Raw genomic sequence first — 22,953 nt, 5'->3', positions numbered from 1 at the left:
GTAATGAATGAGGAGGAAAATCCCCATATACTTCCATACTGTAGTACGGCAGTATATATGATACAATAAACAAATTAGGTATCGCCGCATCCGAAAATGCCCAATCTATCAAAATATAATAACGTTTTTTTCAATGTGTTTAACCATGTAACGGAAAATAGCGCCCACATTTGAATGCCACTTTTTTGCCATTTTGTAAAATATAAAAAATTCTATAAAAAGTGATCACAATGTCGTACATACGTAAAAATGGTAGCAATGAAAACTTCATCAAAAGTCGCAAAAATGACACCACCCAAAGCTCCTACACCAAAGTATGAAAAAGTTATTAGTGCCAGAAGATGTCAAAATCTAAAAAAAAATTTTTGTACATGTTTTAATTTTTGTAAATGTATGAAAACATAATAAAACCTATACAAATTTGTTATCCCCGTGATTGCAGCGACCAAAAGAATAAAGTAGACATGTAATTTGTGGCGCACAGTGAAAAATGTAAAATCCAGGCCCACAAGAAAACGGCGCAAATGCATTTTTTCACCAATTTCACTTTGGAATTTTTTTCCCACTTCCCAGTACATGGCATGGAATAATAAATGCCATCTCTATGAAGTGCAGTTTTTTTATGCAGAAAACAAGCCATCACAGACCTATTTACGTGTAAAAATAAAGAGTTATAGATTTTTGATTGTGGGGAGTGAAAAATGGAAATGAAAAAACAAAAAAAAGGCCAGGTCTTTAAATGGTTAATCTCCTTCCGTGCCCAACCTTGTTGAGATTACCACTCCCCGTGATGCCATCGGGGAGCAGTGATCAGTTGGTTGCCATGACAACCTCAGGTCTATGTAAGACCCAAAGCTATATGGCTTCATCAGATATGTTATAATGTGGCACTTTGGCACATTGTTATAAATCCTATGTAGAAATACCATATACTGCAATACAGTAGTATTACAGTATATGTTAGGAACGATAAGACAATCTAGGGTTGAAGGTCCCTAGAGGGTCTAAAAAAATAGTAAAAAAAAATTAGTACAAAAAGTAATAAAAAATAAACATCACCCCCCTTTCCCTAGAACTATCATCATAACAAAAAGATTTTTTGCTACTGTCACCTAAAATGAAATGTATATTCCCAGATTCCTTTAGTATATAACATAAAATTACATATACTTTCTGGTGTGGGGAATATCTGTTAATTTATAGAAAATTAGATGTTTACAGGCTGATTACAATACCTTTTTTTCTATGCCCCATATTTTCAGGCTACTTTTCTGTATACTGATGTTGGCTAACAGAGTCATTTAAAGCTTTTGTTTGAATAATGATACAGTTGTTAGAGAAGGTTTACAGTATTACAGCTCAGAGAATAATGAGATAAACTTTGTTTTCCCCAACATCCCCTTAGTATAATGAGAAAGACAAAAAACCTTGAAATGTTGGCAGAAACCATTTCTTGTTCTGCCTCTTGTCTTTGTTTATGGACGGTAGTAGCTGGGACTGCCAAAATAAGGGTGGAATCAAAACTTTTTCAGATTGTATTGGAAAATGTACAAAAGAACACTGTATTTAGCTTTATTAGATAGCAAATGCACTCTTATGTCATGCTGGCCCAAACAGTTGCAGCAAACAAAATTTTTTATAGATTCAAATGAAAATGTGTCTGTCTTTTAACCCCTTACCCGCGTGTGATCTATCTGTACATCACATGTCAGCTTCGGGTGTATGGAGAAGGCTCATGGGCTCAGTCCTCTCCACACAAGCTATCTTTACTAGCACCATACCATAGCATGGTAGTATATGCTAGGATCAATCAGACAACCTTGGGTTAAAGTAACGTTAAATAAACTTTATGTACCCTCTGTACATGGAGGTACTTATTATGAAAACTGTTGGCTGGCTGTTGACATTGAAGGTGGTTTCTAGTAATGACTTTTAACAAGCAGACTGCAATGAGTCATTCACTCCTGGAAAATTTATTAATAGCAGCACAATATATATCTATACCTACAATTCCCAGCTGGAAGGTGTGTGTCTCATAAACAGTAATCTTCAATTATTACCATCAAAATCTAAGATGGACCCAAGGCTATTTAGTTCATAGAACACGCTCAGGGTCCTTACATAATCATCCTCATGAACTTCTTCCAGTATTCCAATTCCCCAAGGCTAGTTTCAGCTCAAGCTTGTCTTTCCTTCTCCTATATCAGTGATGGCGAACCTTTTAGACAAAGAGTGCCCAAACTATAACCAAAACCTACTTTTATGTCGCAAAGTGCCAAGGTGACAATTTAAGCAGTAACCTATTGATCTCAACTGTATCATAAGTCTTAATCGTATTGGCGTTCTGAGGACACCAATACAATAGAAAGAAAATTTGGATTGGGCTCTGAGTGCCACCTAGGTTCCCCACCACTGTCCTATATCATTACCCTAAGATGAAAGGTTTGCACTCAATACCCTCAACTGCACATCTAAGATCTCCTTCCAATGGTTTGTCACCTGTACTCAGCTCTTCAGGTCTTACCTACTGAACGTAAACCCTAGAGAAAATAGTTTCTATATATACTTGAGTATAAGCCGACCCGAATATAAGCTGAGGGACCTTATTCTAACACAAAAAACTGGGAAAGCCTATTAACTCCGTTATAAGCTTAGGATGGGTAAATACATTGGTCACAGCCTTCTGACACTAATGAAATGCCCAGAGCTTCCCCCTCTAATAGAATGCTCAGCAGCCTCCCTCACGAATGAAATGCCCAGCAACAGCCACCCCTCTCTAATGAAGTTCCCAACATCCTCCGCTCACTAATGAAATGCCCAACAACTAAGTAAATACCCAGCAGCCTCCCCTCATTAATGAAATGACCAACAGCTTCCCTCACTAATAAAATGCTCCGCAGCCTCCTCTCACTAATGCAATGCCCGGCAAAAGCCTCCCCTCATTAATGAAATGCTCAGCAGTCTCCCATGACTATTGAAACGTCCAACAGCTAATGAAATGCCTAGCAGCCTCCCCTTACTAATGAAATGCCCAGCAGCAGCCTATCCTCACTAATGAAATGCCAACCATCAGCATATGCTCACTAATGAAAAGCCCAGCAGCAGCCTTCCCTCCCTAATGAAATTCCCTTTTTATTAATTTTATTTCATTCTATTAATTTCATTGTATTCATAGGTCCACCACTTTGGTGGGTCCCAGTGGCTGTATCCCCTGTGATCAGACATTTATAATTAATTTATTTGAACATAAATCCACTGTGAAAGTGAAGCATGCCTTTAGACATTTATAATGCTGTGATAATGTCCTGTTGGTGGCCCTGAAGCCCATCCAAAGTAATGGAGAGGAGATAATTTTTTCACTTGATATTAACTTGAGAAACTGTACAGACAGGCAGGGAAATAACCTCTGAAGGTAGATTTTATGTAACAATATAATGTGGTTTGGAAGCTACATTAAGCATGCTTGTTACGCAAGAAATGATGCAAATGTAGGTCACTTATTAGAGAATTAGTCAGGCATTGTGAGCTGAGTGCCACAAAGAAATATTTTGCTACATCTGACAAAAATGGGGAGATATACTGGTATTATGCTGGTTCTAAGAAGAAACTATTGACCTTTGATGTAAACTGTTATCCTATATTGCCTTTCACTCTTTGGACTTAGTGACTCATGATTAATTTCAATTTTCCCTTTTCATTTTCTTCACAGATTACATTAATAGATAAACTTGATTGTTATACCAGTTTTGTGGACTACTTCCTGCTTCTTTTACAATCTCCAATATCCATTAGTTATTAAGGAAAACAAGGAGGAGCCTGTGGGGGTTCTTTCCAGATGCACAGAGAATACAATATAAACTAAGTTTATCTCTGTCTATAATTAGATGTGTATATGGCTCTTCTATGGCCATAGATTATTTCCATATTGCACATTTTTTGCTCCAGTCCTTTCAAAATTCCTAACATTATTTAGATGTTTTGAAGGATTGTTTTATGCATAACAAAGTGTACATCTATATAACTTTCTCTGTACACTCTAAATGACCTCTCCCCTTTATTCTCTGGGTTAGTATGATCACAGAGATACCACATAATAAAGTGGTAATTTGGAATTTTTACAAAAAATGGAATCATAGAATAAGCAGGGGGTCACACAAAGGCAGTCAATAGAGGCAACATTATAGAGTGGGAATAGTATAGCTAGGAACCTTTGCTCAGGCGTGGGGAGCAGGGCATGCTGGGCTTTATGGCTGGATGTGATATACACTGATAGGCTGGAACAACATTGCTGGAATACACCCCGTTCCTTTATGAGGGAGAAAGAGACACTGAGCGCAACCCTAAGAAAGCTGGGATTCCTGACTGGACAAGGCGGCTGAAAATAAGCTTGACAGAGAACATGAGCAGGAGCTGAACCTGTCAATAGCGTTACAGTACCTCCCCATTACACCCCCTCTTCTTGGGAGAAGAACTAGATAGAAACCTCTTTGATAAGGGCCGGAGCATCAGGTTCCCACAACTTTTCTTCAGGACCAAATGCTTTCTTGTCCACAAAATAAACAGTTCTCCTTCCAATTTTCTTGCAGTCCAGAATCCCATCATTGTCACCACCAGGAGAGGAAGCAAAAATGGAATTTTTACAGTAGCAATTGAGAATCAGTAGTTTGAGAAGAGAAACATGTAAGCAGTTATGTACCCTGAGAATCCGAGGCAGACTGAGCTTGTTAGTCACAATTTGTTGAAGAACCTCAAATGGCCCAAGGAATATAGCAAACTTTTAGTTTAATGTTAACGAGAAAAACTGACCATTCTCAATTGAGAGCTGTAGGCAGAACAAAGGAATATTGAGTGGAGTTAAAGGGGGTGTCCATGTTTTATTTTTTTTTTAAATATATGGCTGGGGGGGGGGGCCTGAAAAATAATAACATGCATATACTTACCTCTCTCATGACTCCCATTCAGCTTCAATGCCAATGTCGTCACTGCCGGTCTCTGTTTGTTTACAGAGACCTGAAAGTGCAGGCCCAACCACTGTCACACTGGCGCTTCTGGCGCTAAGAACTTTTTCATATTTTGGTGTATGGAGCTGTGTGTGGTGTCATTTTTTTACTTTAACTTTAAATGACGTTTTCAATGCTACCACTTTGCAGCCTTTTTATTGAATTTTTAATATTTTGCAAAAAGGCAAAAAAGTGACATTTTCGTCTTTGGGCGCGGTTTCCGTTACGGGGTTAAACTCATGCAAATAGAAACTTATGCTTGACAAGAAATAAAGTTGGATGAAAAAGAAAGAGAATTAGTTCTCTCACCGTTGTAGATTTATGCCTCTTATTTGAATGAATGCAAAGCTAGAATTTATATATTTAATGAGTCTCTTGTGATTTCATGTCCCATGATTCTGTCGTCAGTATGTCATCAGAGGAACTAGCCAGTTCTATCAATAGTTCCATTTTGATGGCATCTTTTCTCACATTTGCCAGGTGGCTGCCAGCTTCCTGGATAATAACGATAATAAAATCTTATGACACCCTATTTTAATTAATAACAGGTATTAATAAGTCTCTTTCTTCTTTCTCCAACTTTATTTCTCGTAAGGCATAAGGTTTTATTTGCATGTTTAACGTAAAGGACTACAGTATCTTCCTATTGCTTAGATATATCTTTCTGTGTCATGGAAGCTTATTCCCATTTTAGGCATTTATGGTATAACAATAGGTATGGAAAGAGGTGTGCATGTCTGGATGTAGATAAAGTGGGATATGAAAAACTACAGCCACCCCTGACCCCTGATCTTCTGATTTGTGAGGTGTCTAAAGGTGGCCTCTTAAACAGTGGCTTACACAGCTTGATAAATGTGGTTTCTGGAGTAGATTTGTGACAAATCACAGGAGCCACTGGGGGACTTCAGTGAATGTGAGGCTAAATTTGTGACTTATAAATCATACACTTCATACATCTGTCATCACATCTGGATTTACATGATAAATTTGAATTAAGTTGCTTCAAGTGAAAAGTGAAGAGGAATAAAGCTGAATCAACCCATTCAATCCAGACTTTTGAAAACATTTCAAATTTAGGGGCAAATTCAATGGATCAGGAAAAACTTTGGAACTAATTCCAACTTTTTTTGCAATCAAATTTGCAAAGGAACTACGGTATTTTCTGGACTATAAGACGCACTTTTTAGCAAGAAACTACAGTATTTTCTGGACTATGAGACACACTTTTTAGCAAGAAAAAATCTTGCTTAAAAGTGCCTATATCTTATAGACCGGAGGTCAGGAGGATCCACCACTGCCAGACCCTCCTAACCGCTGTAATGGAGATTGGGTGATGCCCTCATATAGAGCTGCACCCGATCTCCCAGAGAGGAGAGCCTCCACACTGCTCTCCCCTCCGCCTACAGGTACAGGACCTGCGGTGATGTCAGAATCATGTGACTGATCACATGCTTCTTACATCACCACAGGTCTGATACTGCCATGCTGGGACAGGGTGAGAAGAAGGGGAATGGGGAAAGTATGTGTGTATGTGTGTGTGTGTGTGTTGGGGGGTGTTCTGTGTGTATAGTAGAGCTGAGTGTGTATCTGGATTGATCATACAGAGCTGAATGTGTATCTGGGTGGATGATGCAGGGCTGTGTGTGTAACTATATGGATGATGCAGGACTGTGTGTGTATCTGGATGGATGATGCAGTGCTGAGTGTGTATCTGGATGGATGATGCAGAGCTGAGTGTGTATCTGGATGGATGATGCAGAGCTGAGTGTGCATCTAGATCAGTGATGGGCAACCTTTTGAGCTTGGTGTGTCAAAATTTGCCAAAAAAAACGAGCATAACTCGGGTGGTGTGTCACCTAGACAAAAAAACATAATTTTATGATATTTATAGTTTAAATAACAAATATGTATAATTATTTAACTTCTAGGGTACTTTAACTGTAGGTTGTCTGATTGATCCAACCATGTACTGCCATACTATATTATGGGAGTATTCGGGATTTTCCACATCATCTGTTATTATATGCAATTTGCACATTGTAATAGATCGGTTACAATCAGACAGGTGTGGAAAAGATTAGTAACCTGCAAACTTTCAGTCATGAAAAATCACAGATTATAGTGAGGGTGCAGGCGCCGCTGTTCGCATCTCTCTCATGCCCTCTTGGCATGGAGAAGGCGTGAGGAGCAAAATAATCGCAATGTCTGGTGATTTGCAAGGCGTTGTGATTATTTCAGGGCTTGTACGTCACAAAACTGACACACAAGCCTTGATGACTGTCTTCTATCATACAGTCACTGACATTACTCACTGTATGATGGGAGTGGTTGTCCTCCCTGGTCCCTGTTGTGGAGCTGGTCAGTGTAGAGGTCCCTGCTGTGGAGCTGGTCAGTGTAGAGGTGGCAGAGGTACACTGACCTTACTTACTGTATGATGGGAGTGGTTGTCCTCCCTGGTCCCTGCTGTGGAGATGGTCATTGCAGAGGAGTCTCCCTGGTTTACGGCCGGGTCACCTCTCTTGCTGTGCCCCGTGCTGATACCTGTGCTGACTGGAGACACACATAGCTCACACATGGGGAGGGGCCGGCCCAGGGGAGGAGGAGTAGGGGGGAGTGCTGGGAGCTCAGTGCAATCTCTCAGCCTCCTGGCTACTGCACCTGGTCATTTAGCATGAAACTTAACTCTCAGGCAGCCGCGTGTCAGTGAAAATGGCTACGCGTGTCAGCAGTGACACACGTGTCATAGGTTAGCCATCACTGATCTAGAGGGATGATGCAGAGCTGAGTGTGCATCTAGATGGATGGTGCAGAGCTGAGTGTGCATCTGGATGGCTGATGCAGCGCTGTGTGTGTAACTGCATGGATGATGCAGAGCTGAGTGTGTAACTGGATGGATGATGCAGAGATGAGTGTGTATCTGGATGGATGATGCAGAGCTGAGTGTGTATCTGGATGGATGATGCAGAGATGAGTGTGTATCTGGATGGATGATGCAGAGCTGAGTGTGTATCTGGATGGATGATGCAGAGCTGAGTATGTAACCATGGATGATGCAGAGCTGAGTGTGTAACTATGGATGATGCAGAGCTGTCTGTGTAAATGTATGTCTGTGTGTGCTTTGCTTTAGTCCGACCAACAGGGATATTTTAATTGGTGTAAAATATATTTTTTTTGGAAGCCTAAATCTGTGGTGCATCCTATCGTAAGAAGCATCTTATAGTCCAAAAAATACGGTATCTAAGCCACTATAAGCCACGAATAGAGCTCCAAAGACACCCTAAAGTAATGATAACCAGTAATGGTAAATGTGCCCCAATGTATTTAATAGCTCTAGAGGTAAACTCTCCCGCAGATCCCCTATAAACATCTCAATTTCATTGAACATATTGACCTATGTTCCATCTCCTGGTAACAGGAAGTATCAGACTATTTGAAGCTCAGTGGCAAGAGTTGGAATTAGAGCATTTTTATCATTTTTAATATAAACATGAATTTTAAATGCACTATACAAAATTAACAGAATCATCAAGACAGCAAAATACTATCACCCGTGGAGGGACATCATTAAGAGGGTGTGGCTGCATATTGAAGGAGGACAGGGTTGGAATGGGGTACCTGGGGCTCACCAGTGAAATTAATTTTGGGGTCCCACCAACTACTACAAAGAAACATTCCAGGATAAGGGAATTTCTAAGCACTAGTGGGGGCCGTGAAACAAAGGATAAACTAATTCCCTTTTCCTTCACTCTCCACTAGTGCACATTTCTTGGTGAGTGTACAGGGGCTGCAGGGGTGACGTTATTGTTAGGTATTGATGTTAGGAATGATATAAGAGTTAACCCCGGTTTCCCAGGCTTTCTGCTGTTGACTGGGCTGTGGTTTGGGATGTAAGTGTTAGCACTCCACACCTACCTACCAATAAGAAAATTTTGAAAACCTTTACGAGAACTAATGACAATAAAGCCACACCCAGTCGTCCCCGCACCACGTAGATAAGTCACCTTTGACTCTCTGACCCTATAGATATCACAGCTGATATTAGAAATAAGCTGAGGACTATCTCACACTAGAAGGTTAGTCAATGAATACAATACTGATCTAACATAGGAAGAAGTAGGATCTAGTACCTCACAGGTGATATATCTTCGCCTTTGGGTCCAGAATCATCATAAAATCTGTTTTCAAAATTTTCCGCAGATGTGTTCACCACCCTCCCCCACTGCACCCCTAAAAATAACATAATCACCTACAGTATAATGTCACCTGGATAACACAATGTCCTACACTGTGCTTCTAAAGCATCTACATAACAAAACTACTGTGTCCCCAGCATATATCAAAAATTACATTGTTACCTCCAAATATATTACTTTACTACATTCCCTGAATAAATAATACTGTACCACTAAAAAAATCATGTGTGCCCCCCCCCCACATTAATTACATAATATATGGTTTCCCTGTTAATTATTTTATACATGGCACCCATTGATGTATTCATTTATTAATTTACCTATTTAATTTCCTTTCTAATTATTTCTATACACTGCCCCTACTTAAGAATGTGTTTACATACAGTGCTGCCTAATCAATAATTTTATACAAAATGTACTAATACATTCGTATACCATGTCCTATTTAATATTATACATATAATCATCTCCAAATTATTAATATGTGTATAACATTACTTAAATTATACATTTATTAATTTACACATAATTTCCGCATAACTACTTGCCACAGTTAAGCTCAGCGCCCCCCTCCATTGTGATCAATGTCTCTACTTGTATAATGTCCTGTATTTCTGTAGTGTTTGCATCTGCCCGGATTTCCTGATGATTCCGGCCTGTGGGGTGTCTGCTGGTTCCCGGGTGCCACTGCATGTTATGCATTCTAGTTGCAGTGTGTGAACCGTGCATGGGTACACACCAAAAAAATAGAGAAGTCAGTCACAATGGAGCGGGCACTGAGACTGACTTTGGCGTTCAGCTCCCTAACTATGTGATGCTCCTTAACTTTAATTTTTAATTTTAATTTTTTCAATAACGCAACAGTAAAAGTGGATCACACACTGCACACGGCACTGGTTACTGGGAAACTCCTTGCTTACACAGTTCCTATATGCTTTATCCATATAGAGAACATTGCACACACCTGAATACATTTTTATGATTTTAGTTCAGTGAATATTTCACATAGCAAAGCCTTCACTGTAGTATATAAACACAAGATATATGTTATAAAGAACAAAAATAGTTTACAACGTTTCCGTCATCTTGATCTTTGTCAAGTAATATCTGGCCTGAAAATAGAAGGCTATAGAGTCAAGATCAGGCTAAGAACAAGCACAAAATGAAAAAATACAATACTATTTACAGAAACTGTCTAGGTACATTGTGCATAAATTGTTAATATGGCTTATTGTGACAGTCACCTAATGGGAAAAGGGGGGACTGACAATATAGAAGTGTGCAGAACCAAAAACATATAGGGGCAGATTTATCAAGTGTCTGAAAGTCAGAATATTTCCAGTTGCCCATGGCAACCAATCACAGCTCAGCTTTCATTTCACCAGTGCTCATGAATATTTTAAAGGGGAGCTGTGATTGGTTGCCATGGGCAGTTAGAAATATTCAGACACTTGATAAATTTGCCCCATAGTCATGAATTACAGTATCCCACCTAGTAGTACCCATGAGTTGCATAAGTTAGAAAAGGCAAAAATAATGGAGCATATGGGAGAGATAAAGGTTAAATTATGTTAGGGCATAATTTGTATAAAGAATATAGTGTATAGGGGTGAACAGGGCTGATATACTCACTTTGAGAGAAATGTAGGGATATGGTGAGCAGCGTTTATCAGTAGCTGGGACCCGGCTTTAAATGGAGTCAGTGCATCCATGGCATGCACATGATGGTTTGCACATGACTGGAAGTTAGGTACAATAGTAGCTATGGATACATGACGCTACTGGGAGCCGCTAATACATGTATATGTATAGTGGTAGTATGCGTCCGGGACATATATAGCCTGTCAGCCCCTGCTCCAATATGTAGCCTGTCATCCCCTTCCCCAATATGTAGCCTGTCAGCCCCTGCCCAAGTATTTAGCCACCAGCCCCTTTGCCCTCTTAAAGAGCCGGATCCCTGGCCGGTTATGGAGCCGGATCCCCGGCCTGTTATGGAGCTGGATCCCCGGCCCGTTATGGAGCCGGATCCCCGGCCCGTTATGGAGCCGGATCCCTGGCCGGTTATGGAGATGGATCTCCGGCCCGTTATGGAGCCGGATTCCCGGCCCGTTATGGAGCTGGATCCCCGGCCCGTTATAGAGCCAGATCCCGGGACAGTTGATTAAAAAAAATTAAAAATCTAAACTCACCTTTCCGGCGGCCCGCACGAGTCTTCTATGCGATCCCTCTGGCTGCGGCGCCAGGTCCGTGCGGTGTGCAGCTCTGACGTCAGCCGCAGCCGCTGACATCACAGTCTAAAGAAGACTCGCGCGGCCGCCGGAAAGGTGAGTTTAGATTTTTTTTTTTAGTAAGCTTTTTGACTCGAGTATAAGCCGAGTTTGTGTTTTCAGCACATTTTTTGTGCTGAAAAACTGGGCTTATACTCGAGTTTATACGGTATGTAAATGTGGTGAAAAACATGAAGTAATAGCATGATATCGATGGTAAGAATAATAAATTGCAATGAAATAAAAAGTAGTGAATACATGAAAGGAAGGAAGAATAAGGATATATGAGAGGAAGGGAAGGTATTAGGAGAGGGAATATGAGGGATAAACCAGAGGCAGAGAATCGGTAGTGAAAATTGCATGACATATATTACTATGTTTAATTTTTACCATCATTTAAAATTGCATGACATATATCACTATGTGCAATTTTACCATCCCAAGAAGTATATGAAGTGAACACGATTCTGGTTCTATGATGTTATTTTTTTTTAAAGAGAAGGAAACAATGAAAGTTGAAATAAGGCATAACACAAGACATTATAAAACACAAGAATACACAATTAGGTGAAAGTCCAATCACAAGCTCTGTTGAGTCCAAGGGGTTCAATGGTGTGCAAAGTGTAAATCCAATATGACTCACAATTGCGTAGTAACACTATCCTGTTGCCACCTCTGTGGGGGGTTTCCACCTGTTCAATGACTTGGTAACGCTGTTGTGAAGGATGAGGATGATGACTAATAAAATGTGCCAGGACTGGTAGTAACGTTTTGTTTGTCCGTATCGTGAACTTGTGTTTACTTATTCTGTCTTTCACAGGGGAGTCATAGTTTCTCCCACGTATAAGAGTCCACAACGGCATTTCAAGAAATATACAACAAATTGGGAGTTACAGGTGAAGTATCCCTGGATTGGGTTTCTAGTTTACATTAGTTACAAATGACTTGTATGCACAGAAGAGTTTCTACTGTCATACCTAATAGTGTCATACTAAAATATACAAAGTTTAGTGTGAAATTATCATTTCACTAAAATCAATTGTGAATATTTCTTTTATTAAAAATCTTTCTGTGCCACCTAGGTTTATTAGTATATTTCTAAAGCAGTCATCTTTTCAAAAAACATTTGGGGTAATTTATATGTAAATCTGCATGATACCTTGGACATGAATAATGATCAACATATTTTGATACAATCAATACTTTTATTATTGAAATCACATGCAGTGTTGTGGGCAGCAATATGGTATATAATGCCAACTGATACAACTATTAACATAATAATGTAAAGCAATACCAGTTGTCCAGCAATATAGTATCATACCTGTTACCATGTTATAATAGTCTAGTTGTGTCACTTGTAAGTACAAAGATTCAAAAGTAAGATTCACTAGTAAGATACCAACAATAATTGTGCTAAATGCGTATTAAATCTACCGACCCGACATCACATCCTATGACCAGTCTCACATCTATCTCTGCCACTCCGTTGTGCATTTCGCATTGATGACTTCTGGAGCTGTGGCAATGGGGGTGGCAAGTGCCCCATCATACACTAATTTATGCCAATTTAGGTCACTGAATGAATCTTGAGCTATCCCTTCTAAACTTTTTACTACACTAGCCGGTGAGTGGAGATTCTTTTTAATGGGAGTTTATCAGAATATGCTATATATATACATAATACTATACTAAAACTAGCCTCAGCTTTACCCACACTTTCTCCTATTCACCTCCAGGTCACAGGCAGCGTGATGACATCATCAACCAGCCTGTGTCAAAGAGACAGCAAATCGCAGGGAAGGAATCCATGGTGCTCTCATAATAGTATCTGCAACTTAAAGATAAGGATGATATTGATTTTAGAATATATACCTAACTGTCTCACATTGCTTCAAATCTGAAATTGTCTAATGCATTCTTGTAAACAGTTGTCAGTAAATTATTTCAATTACTTACAATTTTATTTGACTTTGTTTGGGTAACATCTACTGTATAGAGCTTAATCTTACAGGTCACAAAAAGCTTAATTGGCAAAAATGAATTTATACCAGAATAACCTATTTATCACTTTCATCAATAAATTATAGATCTGATGGTAGGTTCCCACTTGCATTCTACAACCTAATCTAACTTTAGTTAATCCTAGACTCCTTTCTACACTAACCTACAGTTTATCTAACTAATATTCTAATTTCTCGAGAGGCTGAAGGGGAGTGGAGTAGCTTCTTCGGGCAGTGGGAGCAAAGGTTACTTACTCCACGTCCAGTAGTTTCTGCTGTGCCTGCCTACTTGCTCGTCCCCGGACCCTGCCTCCCTGATTCCAAGTCCTTGTCATTTTCAGTCACTGTTATGCGCGTGTGCTCTGCATAGATTCATATCTATGCAGAGCGCATGCACAGTCGCCCCATCTTTAGAGCTGACAGGGCACCTTTATGCCTGCAGGAGCCAAGGAGGCGGTATCAGGAAGGCAGTACCCGGGGGACCAGCAGGTAAGCAGGGACAGCAGAGGCTACTGAGGCATGGATGGAGTTGCCTTTGACCCTACTGTCCAGAAAGGTTACTCCACGTCCCAGTAGCCTCTGCCAGAAATTAGCATACTATTTAGATAAACTGTAGTTTAGTGTAGATAGTATTCTAGGATTGGCTTAAGGTAGATTAGGGTTTAAAATGTAAGTGGGAACCTACCATCAGATATACTTTAATAGGCACATTTCTGATGTTAGGTTTCATTTAAAATGTTACATAAAAATCTAGTGCGAAGTTACTTGCAGAGTTTACAGAATGTCAATTTATGCTGCAGATTTGGCAGGCAACTCTGTAGTGGAAAATGCTACAGTATGTCTTCGTTGACATTATGCAGAAGTTTGCTACAAGTGACCCTGGCTGCAGAATCCTGAAATCGATTTATCATTACTTACAGATTGTTGTTCCTGAAAACCTCTGACACATGTTTCTGAATGATGTGCCATGCATCTCAAAAATAGTTTGTGTAGCGTGATGCATTGTTCAGAAATCTCTGTTACAGTGCTGGTTCTGTTGTTCAGCCACTAACATATTTCTCTATGATATATGGACTCCCAAACACTGCACTGTGCTCGGTCTGTGGAATCTGACCAGCATATTGGTCAGTGTCTATGGACCAAGTACAATTATCAGCAGCCGGCCATAGATTGGGTCGATTCTAGCCTTTTTGTTGCCTGAAGCAAAAAAGTAAATGACACCCCTCCCCCTTTTCCCTGATCCTCTGCTTTATTTAGCCCACTGAATTAACTGATTACTATTCAGAACATGCTGATAATATCAACACATGGCCCCATTGGCTTACTGATGCCCTGTGACTGACACTACACAGAGTGATGCTGTCTCACACACTAGTAGTCAGTTAGTGACACAAACATTAGTGGCAACTAGTACCTTACAGGATACTATCATCAGGAAGAGGAGTTAATTACAACTTCTCCAGGCCATGACTTATCACTGTTGCATTCATTGCCAGTTGTATTTAGCTCTGTACAGCATCTCCACACTGCACCCACAAAATACCACAGTCACTTACAGTATAATGTCACTAGGATAACAACATTGTGCTTCTAAGTAATATATACCCCTAGCCTGTCCCCACAAATAAACCATTCTAAATATAATATATAGTCCCCTGAATAATGATAGTACATAAAGAACCCCCAGTTTATTAAATAAACCGGGCCCCTCTGAGCTGATTTCATATAGAAGTCCCAAATTAATAAAGAGCCACACAAAGGCTCGGTTCATATGATGCTTTTGTATTGTGTTTTGAAACCCAGTGCAAACGCATCACGAAAAGCATATACGTAAGGCATTTATATAATTAAAAACACATGTTTTGTCCTTTAACATTAATAATTTATAAACAATTTAAAACACATTTTTACTTACTAAACACGAATGCATTTGGTGATTGGCTTTCCTTCATGCGTTTGCAATGTATTTAAATTGAAAATGCAATGCATCATGTGAGCGCAGGGTCCTATAATTATTTTACACCACATGTTATTATTTACATACAGCACTTTCCTAATTGGAAACCACAACCATGATTTTATACACATCTCCTCTAATTTATTCATTTATCTACTGCCCTCTCTAATTTACATATTTACCACCCCTTTTAATTTATCTACAGCCCTCGACTAATCTATTTTTGAAAAGCCTGAAAATGCAGTCTTCTGTACACATAATCCCCATTAAATGATATAAAATACACTATATACCTCCATGTTTAAGTATAAAAAGCCCCCTATATTTAAAGTATATTCAGCCCCCGAAAAATGTGTTGTTTTACAGACCCCCCTTAGTTTTATTATATATAGCCCCTTATAGTGTTATTATATCTGGTGCCTCATATTTTTATTATGTATAATTTGATTATATGTTGTTTTATATAGTTTAAGGAGCAATAACTCCCCCATAATTAAGCCTCCCATTGTTTTATTATTATTCAACCTGCCATACTATTATTATACATTACCTTCATTTTAATAGATATAGCCTCCCAAAGTTTAATTATATTGAGTCCCCCTTATATATTAATATAAAACATGTGGCCAGTGAATAAATAATAAAACTTATATTCACCTCCGTTCAACCTTACAGAGACACAGTCCTGTGTCATAAGGAGAGACAGAGCCGAGCAGATGAACGTGTCTGCGCTGCTCTGCATGTCAGTTGCATCAGTGTCTACAAGACACCGAGGCAACTGATTTTCCAGCGTTTAGCAAGCCCGTACTTCAGGAAATCTGCCGCCCCTCTCTGGGGTTCGTCATCTACCGCCTGCGGCCGGAACTCCATCCCGCCTCATGGCAGATGCAGCCCTGTGTAAGGAAATACCCTTGTGACAAAGAGAACTGTAACACAGTTCACAATGTACTCACATATTTCTAAGAGGCATAACTGGGGAACAGCAAAGCTCTAAGAAAAGATGCTTGAGAACTGTTATTCCTTGCAAATATTTACCACAAAAAGCTTTCAAAATGTACAAGTCCCGGATATCTGTCCCCCAATGTGTGTAAGAATACTGTATACAGATTTAGTGTATACATACATTAACACTGACCAGTATGAGGAGTACATAATGCTTAAATAAATTTCTCCATACTTCAAGTGTTCCAGTCTATAAGAAGCACAAAAGAAGGAGAAACAATAATGCTCAGTACATTAAGAAGTGAAATAGACTATGAGGGATGGAGAATGCTAATGCAGCATAAAACCATCAGGGTAGAGTCCCTTGAGGTCCTGTGAATAGCTTCCAATACAGCTACAAAAGCACTCAACTCTAAAGTCATCTCCGAGTTTGTGTTTGAAATTATGAATAACTCTAATTCAATTCAGCTGTATTCCCCGTGCGTACAAAGGACTTATTAACCTGCCACAAAGGTTTATTGTCTCTAACACCTGTACTAGGAGCTTTGATCAAATATTAAGACCTTATGTAGCTGTGTTATCTTTGTATATGAGAGATTCTTGGGATCATTTAACAATGAATGTATAGACAATACACTGGCATTTAGAAAATATGAAATAAATAGAACAGAGAGATTAAATGTAAAAGATCAGGTTGTTTAAGGTTACAGGATTAAAATTAAAAAACGCAGAGTTCCTTTTTATCAGCCTTGCTAGTTTTTAATGTTGAACTGGCCATGTCACAAGCATTTTATGCAGCATTAAAGATGAAAATGCTGAATTTGCAGGTAAGATTTTTCTCTTTTGTTCTATGCTCCTTAAGAGAACATATGGACTTAAACTTATTATGCGCTGAAAAACACAGTGCTTGTCTTAATTGAAGTTGTTTTCCATAAAAAGTCATCTATGAATTGCTAAAGATTCTGAATTTCTTTATTTTCCATTCATACATGAAATTGCTTGTGTCAGATGCACCAAAAAGCACAGTAAAGATATATGCACCTGCTCTGGTATTCTTTAGCACCCGCTTTGGGGGTTTTGAGATGTTAAAACAAAACAAATATTTGAAGTTTTTTTTAATATATGAAGAACCTTCTTTTTCTTATTTTAATTATGTTATAGTTTTGAAATAATTTTTTTATTTAATTTTATTTGTACAATATTTAGCCTGCAATGTAATGTGTGTAATGAAGCCACAATGCTACTTTCTTTTGTCCCATTCTTTCATTGTGATGTCACAATCATTTATTTGCCATGGCTGGACCATTATACAAGCTCTTTTACCCCCTTCATCCTCATAGACTGTAAGCTCTTGTGAGCAGGGCCCTCACTCCTATTGTGTAGGAGTGAGGCCCCTGCATGACTGCCTTGTATGGCTGTTTGTACTCTGTAATGTAGTATTTTATTTGTCCCCTATGATTTATAAAGCCCTACAGAAAAATGATACATTAAAATTTTGAGTTTAAATTGCATTTGCGTTTTCTTCGCGTTTGTGTCTACATTGTATTAACCTCTTAAGGACGCAGCCATTTTACAGCTTGAGGGTGAAGACACACATGGCGTTTTTGGGCCGTTTTTGGGCCGTTTTTACTAAGTGCGTTTTCAGATCGTTAAAAATGCATGCGTTAAAAAACGCATCCGTTTTTTTAAAAACACATGCGTTTTTGTCCGTTTTTCATTGTGCAATTTCGGAAAAACGGACAAAAACGCATGCATTTTCAAAAAACGCATGCATTTTCAAAAAACGCATGCGTTTTTAAAAAACTAATGCGTTTTTTAACGCATGCGTTTTTAAGGATCTGAAAACGCACTTAGTAAAAACGGCCCAAAAACGGCCCAAAAACGCCATGTGTGTCTTCACCCTAAGGCTCAGTCCCATTTTTTAGATTCTGACCTGCGTCTCTTTATATGGTTATAACTTTTGAACACTGTTACTTATCAAAGCGATTCTGAGATTGTTTTTTCCCCACATGTTGTACTTCATTTTAGTGGTAAATTTTGGCTGATAAGTTTTGCGTTTATTTACAAAAAAAAGAAAAAAATGATGAATTTTTAGAATAATTTGCCATTTTCGAAATTCAAAATCCCCATGTTTTCAGGCAGATCGATTTACCACCTAAATAACTTGCAGAATAACATTTCCCATTTGTCTACTTTACATTTTCATAATTTTTGAAATGTCTGGATAATTTATTTTGATGTCACGCGGCTTACAAATCGAATAGCGATTTTCTGTATTTTCAGAATTGACTATTTTGGGGATAAATACTGTTTGAAATCAAATTTTACATATTTAGCAACAAAAACCCCCTATATAACCAACCCATTTTCAAATCTGCACCCCTCAAACTATCAGAAACAGCATTTACAATGATTGTTAACCCCTTGAGATCTTCATAGTAATTGAATCAAAATCGCGGTGAAATTTAGAATGGTCAAATTTTGTCGGTTATACGTTCATTTAGCCCTAAAATTTACACATTTCCAAAAGATAAAAAGAGAAAACTCACCATAGAATTTGTTCTACAATTTCTCCTGAGTGCAGCGACCCCCCACATGTGGCCGTTACTTGTGTTATGGGGGCACAGCGAGGCGCAGAAGGGAAGGAGCACCCTGCAGCTGCCAGGATTTTAGTTTTCTCGTTGCCCCCTTTTGAAGGCTATAAAATTTTTGCTTTTCTGTTATTTGGGCCATGTGACGGCATTTTTTTTGCGGGACGAGATGCTTTTTCCAGTGTTACCATTTTGGGGTTGGTATCACCTATTGTTGAAAATTTAGGAACTTTTTTTGAGGTCATGAGTAGAAAAGCATCAATTCTGTACTGGATTTTTTACTTTTTTTTTTTCCGTGTTCACCGTATAGCCTAATAATCATGTTATCTTTATTCTATGGGTCAATACGATTACGGGGATACCAGACATGAATATTTTTTCTTATGTTTTACTAAATTTGCCAAATAAAACCCTAATGTGGGGAAAAATCTATCATTTTTGCATCGCCGTCTTCCAAGTGGCATAACATTGTTACGTTTTTGGCTACAGAGCTGGTTGATGGCTTGTTTTTTGCGGGACATGTTGTTTTTTGCAAAGGTATCATTCTGGAGTACATATGTTTTGTTGATCACTTTTTATTGCATTTTTAGTGGGATATAATAGGTAAAAATCATAATTTTTGGCGGGTTTTTAACGTTTTGTTTTTACAGCGTTCATCATATGGGTTCAATAGTTATTTAGTTTTATTCTATGGATTGTTACGGACGCGGTGATACTATATATGTGGGGTATGTGTTATGATTTAGACTTTTTTGAGTGTTATATGTCTCTTTATATGTTTTGGGGCTTATGGGCATTTTTAGTGATTTATAAAGTAATTTTTTATTGAAAAACATTTTTTTTTTTACATTTTTTTACATGATCCACCATGGGATATGAACAAGCAATCATCTGATTGCTTGTTCTTGATAATACTCTGCAATACTAATGTATTGCAGGGTATTAGCAGTGCCAGCCTATGCAGATGCATAGGCTGACACTTTGCCTTTAAGATGACGTCACAGACGCCATCTTAAAGGCAATCCCTCCAGGCTTCTCTGAGGTCCCGATCGGCTAACGATGAAATCCCGCGGCTAACGATGCCGATTCGGCTGCTATACAGCGCTGAACCGGCATCGTCTCTGCGCAGTAGCTGTACTGTGCTGAGCGCTATTCGCGGGACTCAGCGCAGTACAGCTACGGCGCAGAGCGCTAAGGGGTTAATGTGACATTTGTGGAAACATCGCGGTTGCATGCCCTATGTTGACGGTGCGTCACAAAAAAGTTGGTGAACTCTGTTGGGCCAGTGCAGGTAAGCTCCTCATGATTTCTGGCTCACGTTTTTAATTAATCTGGCGCACCGAACAATATACACAGGCAGAGCACTTTTAGTGCAGTTTCTTACATTCTTAGTAAATTGGCCTCTTTGTTTATATGAACAAATTTTTTTACAGAAAATTAGCTGAATCGTAACGCAGTATGTGATTGCAGCATCTAGTTGAGCAAAGAGAGACTCCACAGTTTTGTATATACTGGATGCATGTATACATATCCTGTATATCTGTGTGTATGTTGTATATACTGAATGCATGTGTATATATGCAGTATATCTGTGTATGTTGTACATACTGGATGTGTGTGTATATATGCAGCATATCTGTGTGTATGTTGTGTACAGAGAGGAAATAGGTTGAAAAGCAGCTCACCTTCGCCTTCAGTTGTGCTCAAGGAGTACGTCTGGACCCCAACGTTCCATTGCAAAATGTAAGCTTTCAATCAATTTTTATTTACGATCGTGCCATGATTAAGGGTGCATGTAGCACCTGAAACGCGTAGGCCTTTGTCCGGCAATATGTAACAACTGGTGCTGCCATTGGGTCGTCATGCTTCGTGTTTTATTATTTAGAAGAAAATAAAGATTGAAAAATTTTAAACAAGCCACGTCGGTGCCGGAGTGATTCTGCTTACATTTTGTATGTTGTATATACTGGATGTGTGTGTATATATGTTGTATATACTGGATGTGTGTGTATATATGCTGTATATCTGTGTGTATGTTGTATGTACTGGATGTGTGTGTATATATGTTGTATATACTGGATGTGTGTGTATATATGCTGTATATCTGTGTGTATGTTGTATGTACTGGATGTGTGTGTATATATGTTGTATATACTGGATGTGTGTGTATATATGCTGTATATCTGTGTGTATGTTGTATATACTGGATGTGTGTGTATATATGTTGTATATACTGGATGTGTGTGTATATATGCTGTATATCTGTGTGTATGTTGTATGTACTGGATGCATGTGTATTGTGACAGGACCAGGGGAAAAATGTTAAATGGTGTGTATGTTTCCCCTAGGTTTCTGTCCCACACTTTCTTGGAAGCCAAAACCTGGTCTGGAAGACCTGGCTGCTGCAGTTTGGAGTGTAGGGCTTGGTCCCTACTCTGCTCAGCCACTCCAGGTGTTTGAGGTGATTGGGGCTAATCACCAGCAGCTCTGAGATGTTGCTTTAAAAGCCAGAAGCTGCACAAGAGGACCCACTCTCTCTGCTCCTGGGATAACCTTATATGTGAGTTGCCAATTGCTGTATGCTGTGGTTGGGAAGCTGTACAGTGGGTACAGTTTCTTGGTAGTGAGGAAACTACTGTATTGTATAGTTAGAGGACAGAAGGCCTAGGATTTTATTTCTGTATTGTTTTGCCATTTTTCCAGCTTCAAAGAAGTTAATAAAACTGGTTGCGGCCAGTTGCACCCAACTTGTCTGGAGTGGACTGTGACTGTGATGTGCCAAAAAGTGCTCGTATATCCCAGGAGACGGCGATCCCAGAACTAATCCCGTTATAGTATAAATGTTGTATATACTAGATGCACGTGTATATATTCTGTATATATGTTTGTATGCTATGTATTCTACATGTGTGTATTTAAGCTGTATATCTGTGTGTATGTTGTATATACTGGATGCAGGTGTATATATGCTGTATATCTGTGTATATGTTGTATATACTGGACATGTGTGCATAGGAGGACAGGAGGCCACAATATCAAGGGGGTTGGAGGACAGGAGGCCACAATATCAAGGGGGTTGGAGGACAGGAGGCCACAATTTCAAGGGGGTTGGAGGACAGGAGGCCACAATTTCAAGGGGGGTGGAGGACAGGAGGCCACAATTTCAAGGGGGGTGGAGGACAGGAGGCCACAATTTCAAGGGGAGTGGAGGACAGGAGGCCACAATTTCAAGGGGGGTGGAGGACAGGAGGCCACAATTTCAAGGGGGGTGGAGGACAGGAGGCCACAATTTCAAGGGGGGTGGAGGACAGGAGGCCACAATATGAGAAGAATGGAGGACAGGAGGCCACAATTTCAAGCGGGGTGGAGGACAGGAGGCCACAATTTCAAGGGGGGTGGAGGACAGGAGGTCACAATATGAGAAGAATGTAGGACAGGAGGTCACAATATGAGAGGAATGGAGGACAGGAGGCCACAATATGAGGAAGATGCAGGACAGGGGCCACAAAGTGAAGAATGAAGCCACAATATGGGAGGAATGGAGGACAGGAGGCCACAATATGGGAGGAATGGAGGACAGGGGCCATAATATGGAGAGGGATGGAGGACAGAAGACCACAATGTGTCGCATGAAGACTAGTGCAGCTAGGGTTGCGTGCCACACTTATATACCGGAACCAGGACGTGGGTGAGTTTCTCTGACTGGGTCCTCAACAATGCAATATTATTTCACAAAAAAGGCCTGGAGGTGGCCTCACAAAAGACCCATTGGTCAAGAGGTAGAGGGGGAATTCATTTGCCCCATTAAAACTTCAATCTTTATTTCATTTTATTAAAAGGGGATTGGTGACGATCACAAATAAAGATTAAAAATCTACAGACTATAGGGTTGATGTCTATAAGTATTATTAGGGAAGGAGTTGTGGCTACACGATTGTGTATTTTGTGTGACTGGCTAATGTTGGCTTAAGGCATCTGGGCTTACATACAAATTTGTCGT

At 39.5% G+C, this 22,953-nt stretch overlaps 1 long non-coding RNA gene across 2 annotated transcripts in view; it reads right to left on the bottom strand.

The window, feature by feature from the left end:
• LOC140091353 (uncharacterized) overlaps nt 1-22,953 on the bottom strand; it is a 52,581-nt gene that overhangs the window by 12,345 nt on the left and 17,283 nt on the right. For both annotated transcript variants that reach the window (XR_011850067.1, XR_011850066.1), the window contains exon 2: nt 13,174-13,297. This is a non-coding gene — a long non-coding RNA (uncharacterized lncRNA). The remainder of the gene's footprint in view (nt 1-13,173; nt 13,298-22,953) is intronic.

This window comes from Engystomops pustulosus, chromosome 1 (genome assembly GCF_040894005.1).
Source record: "Engystomops pustulosus chromosome 1, aEngPut4.maternal, whole genome shotgun sequence".
NCBI classification, from domain to species: Eukaryota; Metazoa; Chordata; class Amphibia; order Anura; family Leptodactylidae; genus Engystomops; species Engystomops pustulosus.
This window is presented reverse-complemented; position numbering and strand designations above follow the sequence as displayed.